Raw genomic sequence first — 6,695 nt, forward strand, 5'->3', positions numbered from 1 at the left:
ACAGGTAAATGTACACATTATTGCTCCCAATTTTTCAATACAGAACCAAAAAAATTGGCTAGTACTTACAAATTAGAAAGAAAAGGGGCATCAAAACACAATGACACATCCACTGGTAAAGCAAGCCATTTTATAAGAACATTCAAGCAAGCCAACATTGTATACCCTACCATTTCTCTAGCATTTCGGCAGAGAGCCATATCAGGATCCAATTTATCACGAACAAAATAGTTCCTTTCATTCATCTCTGATCGAAGCGTCTTTCCCTTAATTAAGTACACATTAGCCATGTATGGGACATTCCATATCCCTCTGAAAGTAAAGACAAGACATTCCAAAATACCACAAATAAAAAATATTTTAAGGTTTATTAGCAACAATCGCGCCTCGGATAAACCTCATTGGCTATGATACTGCCACTGCGCAAAGCTATTTTAAGGTTTATTTTTATGTTTTTAAAACAAAGGCCTTGTATGTTTTTAAATTTTGTATATATAAATCATTGAATCAAATTGCTGCAAACGCAAACACATGTAGTGACATTTAACATACTTACACACACATATATGACCATCACCTGCTACACACTACCTTTTTGTGTAATAAATCACTATCTCCCTACATAAACTTTATTATAGGGTTGGTATCTTCTCAGCATGTTGGCAGTAATCCTTCATCTCATTATTGTAGTTAGAATATAATATTCTATTGTACAAAAAGTGTTTCCATTTAGGATTAAGCAGTTTGATAGCAAAAATAGTCACATACAACCTAGTATACTACAACTAGCTCACACTGGCTCCTCAGAGCACTTAGCTTCACTTTCCAAGTCTATACTCGGTGACTTCACATTCGAAGCTTGAAATCAGCCATGGCAGAAGCATTTATACCACAGAAATTAGTAAACACTACAAATCAGGGTGTCCCTCAAGCCCAAGATCCAGTTGTTTGACCTTTACCAGCATACCACTACATACAGCATAAAATTCCCCTAAAATATGTTCTCTTGAAATTCACTAAGCCAACTCAAATTTCTCGAGAAAGATTAGATAGGAATAAATAAATAGCTAGAAGTAACATGAGCATTGGGAGATACTTTATTTTGTCCTTCATCCTTTCCCACATTTGTCTTCTCACTCTGCACATGACTCATTTCCTAAGAATAGCAAGTAAGGTTTCAGCCTAAAGGCATATGCCTATCGCTTTTAGAGAACAGAAAGGAAAGATTTTGACAAAGGAAATGTAGTTAGATATTAAAAGGAATGTGATTTCATTTTGTTTTGCTAGATGAACCTCAAAGGAAATAGCCATAAAAGATACACAATGTGTCATCTGAATTCAGAAATTTATCACTGGCAGTATGGAGTGTCTCAGTTTTGAAGAAACAAACACACACGTACACACCTGCGTACATACATGTCATAAGATGTCATTCCTTCATGTAGCTTTTGGACATGAAGTACATTCTTGTATTAACTAGATCAAAAGCCTCTCACATATTTTTTTCCTTGCACTTTAAACAACTGTGACAGGAGGCTGTACAAAGTATTACCACTGCCTAAAGCAACTTAAATTAAATATAAATTTTCTATTCTACTTCTGGAAACCCTTATTTCTGCTATACCCACAGACAATATCAGGCATTTGGTCTATACAAATCATCCCAGAGACAATAAAAGTACTTTGAAAAAACAGTATGATCTGAAGAGTGTTTTCTCAGCTATCATGCTTAATTACAGCTAACAGTAGCTTTTATCATATTTATATTATTCAAATTTACTATTTTCACAAGCAAAACACCTTTTTAATACTCAACTGTTCAACAAAAAGTGTGTGGGGCTTCTATTCTAAATTTAGGGGCACATATCTTTAGTCATGAGAAAATGTTTTCCCTTTTTAACTGATATATCTGCAAAATTAGGCAAAGCATTTAACATCTCGGTCACTGCTCCATCATCTGTATGAAGAAAGAGGATAACATTCCACTCTATTACTACCTAAACACTACATCAATTGTGATTAGTTTTTATTCTAAAAAAAAATATCAACTGTTATCTCTGAAATAAATATCAATTATGAACACACTTTGTAGCAAGTATATTCTTTTCAAACTCTGGAAATGGAAATCAGATACCGGTGAAGAAACTGATCTTGAAGCAGAATATTAGCTATTTCACACAGAAAACTCTTGCAATAGGAAATGTTGGAAAGTTATAGCCTTTGGTTATTGTTTTTGTTTGTTTATTGTAAATTTGAAAGGACTATCAAAACAACTTTCATCCCAGGCACTAAATTAGCTAAACGAAATTCCTTTTCTAAACTTAACTAAATAATATTAGCCTTCTGACAACCATCTGATGGCTACACATACCTACCATGTAGCATCTCTTGTATTTTGCACAATAGTAAGTTTGCTCCTGAGAAGATTCAGGACTTCAAAAACGGACCTTTGTAGTATTAGTTTTACTAGTATTTCAGGATTCCAAGTGATCTCCAGGTTTTTGGATTTCCATTAATCATGAAGAAAAGGTAATGTTAATAAGACCACATAAGATTATGTGGCAATTTACATTACAAGATTGATCAAGTAACTTACACTCTATTCCCTTGAACAATATCCACATAATCTTCAGATCGAGCATAGTATCCATCAGGACTTAAGGCTCCCCAGAAGTTGGACCACAGCTTTCCATGACGAGTTACAAGAGGAGCAATGATCTTTCTAAAGACAGAATGAGAGAAAAATAAATCCACGTGATTATTTATTTTTAAATTACCACAGAATTATGTGTTTTGGACTTAGCATGGCACATACAACACTACAGTTCATTTAATACATATGTAGTGAATCCAAAATCCTAAAAGTAAAATAAAAGAGAAACAAGAATTTCTTTCCACTTTTTCTTAAATAAGCATATTGCTAATTTTCAATGATGTTTCTTAAAAAGAGTAACAAAAAAAGGCACAATAATTGAAAGTGCTAATGAAAGTATAAAAATGACTTTTAAAAGTACCTAACTATATTCGAATAACTCAAACTACCTTAATTATTTATTTTAATTAAGTATTTCAGAAATTATACAAAACGAAATCAAATATTTTCATTGTCATTGAGAATACATAAAAATCCCTGGTGCATTGAAGTATCCAATAAATATCTGTTGAATAAAAAAATGAATTAAGATGAGCTGAGATATTTGTAAATAAGCCAGTTTTCCTAAAGTTAAGTCCTGAATTACTTTAAAGTATGTTTCCTTTTTTTTTTTTTTAATTTTTAAAATGGGTTGTGCTAGCCCTGGCAACACTGGACATTCTTCTGGTCCTTCAACTATTTAAAAAAACAAAATAAAGGGTAATTGCCATAGCACTCTGTCTGACTACCTACCAGGAAAGTAGTCCCTTTGAGACAAGCACACGTTACAAATTCAAAATATGTCAGATTTTTTTCTTAGGAAAATCTACTTTTCCTAAGAAAATGTGTTAATACTTCCCAAATGAAGTAACAAAATCTGAGGTTCCTCTAGAATTACTTTTTTTTTTAAAGATTTTATTTATTTATTTGACAAAGAGAGAGCAAGAGAGTACAAACAGGGGGAGCGACAGAGAGAGAGGGAGAGCAGACTGCCCGCTGAGCATGGAGCCCCGTGAGAAGAGGGGCTAATCCCAGGATCCCAGGATAATGAGCTGAGCTGAAGGGATGATTTATAGACTGAGCCACCCAGGCACCCCTAGAATTACTTTTGAAATGAAATTAATTATAGTGGTGTCAATTTTTAAGAAAAGCTCACACAACTCCATGAGGAAGTTTATGAACCAGGTGTTTTTCACACACACACAAAAAAACACCAACAACTATTTCATAACACTCTAGTCCTGTGAAGACCATGTGTGCCCTTTCCCTTACCTACAGAAAAGTGAAACATAGTCTGTAAATACACATCATGCAAAATAGTGATTTTGGTTTCTCTTCCCTGGTTCCTATTAAAATGAAAAGTTAACCAAAAACACTTAAGTTTTGTTTTGTTTAGAATGTCTATAATATTAGGAATGGTAGTATAAATTAGAATTTATATACTATGTTAATTTAAGGAATAATTCAATGGTGATAACTGACAAGCTCAAATACATAGTTTAAGAAATCTTGTAACCTATAATCTCACCTGCCTTCCAAAGAAGGTTGGGCAAAGAAATGGAAATCAAAATCCATCTGCAGTGTGCCTCAGTGTTTTTGAGTACCGAACTACAGTAAGGCCCCCTATCCACGCTTTTACTTTCCATAGTTTCATTTACCCAGGGTCAACCATGGTCCAGAGGAGAGGATTCTTCTGATGAAGCAACAGATCAATAGTAGCCTAACACTAATTCACACTGCCTGCGTCATTCACCTCACTTCATCTCATCACGTTGACATTTTATCATCTCACATCATCACAAGAAGGGTGAATGCAGAACAAAAAGATATTTTTTTGAGAGATCACATCCATATAACTTTTTTGACAGTATATTATTATAACTGTCCTATTACTGCTGTTAATATCTTAATGTGCACAATTTAGAAATTAAACTTTATGTTAGAAAAAAACATATATAGGGCTTGGTACTATCTGTGGTTTCACGCATCCACTAGAGCTCTTGGAATATATTCCCTGTGGATAAGGGGGAACTACTTTACCAGGATAGTGGCTGGGGGATGATGAATTACACGATATCACTGAAGGAGTAAAATCTGCAGCAAAGCAGTAAATTGTAGAGACAGGAAAAGAGGGAAAAGAGAGCTGATGAGATTCTGGAAAGCCACATGACTGAAGATATGACCCATCCCTTATCCCTCTAACCTTCAGTCAAGTCTACTACATCTTACAATATTTTTTTCTTTTTATTATTTTTTTTCTTTTTTTATTTTTTCATCTCTTTCTGTTTTCTTACATTTTTGGTGTATGTAAATTCTTTCTGCAAACTATATGCTTGAATACAAGAGCAAGAACCACAGGGACCATATGAACCTAAACCTATGATCAGTAACAGAAATTTATGGAATTGGAGAAATAGCCTCAGTTTTATTAGCCCTTTAAGGGCAATGGCCCCAGATGGCAGTTAAGTTACTTACAAGGGAATTTTATTTTTTACAAGGTTTAAAATATCGGATTAATATTAAAAGGGATATATGTTAAATACATAGTACAAATTCATCAAATTAAATTCATTAAAGTGTCATATAATAGAAACATATAAATATTATTTAAAAGTGTGCATACTACAATATTAAATTTAAATCAAATTAATGGGCAATTAACACTACAAATTCAAGTAAATATTACTGAATTCCACTAGGTTTTAAGAATTACAAACTGCACCTCTATCCCATATCTCTATGGTAGCTTAACCACTTTTCCTTGCCAAATGGTCAAAACGTTATTCATATGTTTTGAAAAATTACTTGAAATTTATATCTATAAATTCAATACAGTGGGGCCGTATATACTGATTAATACTAAGAGGTCTTAGATTTTGAAGTAATAACTAAATTCTCAAATTGGCAAATCATATTACATATAGAGGAGGTGAGTATAGCATAACGGATTTCTCATATATTTTACTCAGCAAAATAAAACCAGTAATTCTAACATTTCAGTGCTAACCATTCTATTTGCTAAGAGAAATAATTGTGTTAATATATGTAAACATACTTAAAAACAATACCTGGAACTTAATAAGCACTCATTAAAGGTGAGCTATTCGTAGGAAGATTAATAAACTACTAGTAGCAATAGGTGTAATATAATAAATAATGATTAATATCATTATAAGGTGGTATAGACAATGTTTTTTCACACTTCAATTCCATTAAATAAAAATAAGTACTGCCAAGTAATAATTATTAGTTCAGTACTAAATAAAATCACAGATCTCTGAAATTTCTTTCAAATTCTAAGAACTTAGAACTCTGCAATAACTTTTTAGGTCATAAGTTATGAAATTCTACTTTAAAAGTATCTATGGAAAATTTTAAAATTCTAAATTTTACAGATATATAATTTCATCAAGCTTTAAACAGAAAAATATGATTGATAACACTGTATTTATGATTATAACTAATATTAAATACTTCTAATTTTCATTGGGTTGTTTTCTATTTGACTTCTTCAAAAGAAAACTAATTAATTCAGAATTGAAAGTTTCTAAGACACAGAAAATAACTTCCTGTGAGTTCCCTCAATTCACTAAACATAGATATATAAGCACAATATGTCCACATGGACACAGAAAATGATTATCATTTTAAAAATAAATTGACAATGAATCTTACGTAGTACCTGTTTTGTTCAATCAAAATTTTTAAAGTCCTTGGATTTGTCAAAACAACATCTGCATCCATACTAAAATAATAATCACAGTTTTCATCCTGACGGCAAAAATCCCTAACATTGAAAAAGAAATAAGAATTAGATAAATACTTGCTAGTTGAAAGATGTCAATATAAAGCTTATATATAAAATAAGATTTCTCTAACATATTCTTCTAATCAAAATAGTAAGACCATATCCAAAGGGATAAATATTGTCTTAAATTTCAAAATGGTCAGTTTATTAACATAAATATTTATATAGAGATCAACACTAAAAATTTTAGGTCAAGTGAAATACATTTTCTAAGCCACTAAAAAGTTTAAGGCATAAAATATCTGGTCAGAGTGG

General features: G+C 32.0%; 1 pseudogene; it reads right to left on the bottom strand.

The window, feature by feature from the left end:
• Positions 1-300: 300 nt before the first annotated feature.
• LOC119865468 lies at positions 301-431 on the bottom strand (annotated as a pseudogene).
• Between the last annotated feature and the right edge of the window lie 6,264 nt (positions 432-6,695).

The sequence above is a fragment of the Canis lupus genome, chromosome 23, assembly GCF_011100685.1.
Source record: "Canis lupus familiaris isolate Mischka breed German Shepherd chromosome 23, alternate assembly UU_Cfam_GSD_1.0, whole genome shotgun sequence".
NCBI lineage: Eukaryota > Metazoa > Chordata > Mammalia > Carnivora > Canidae > Canis > Canis lupus.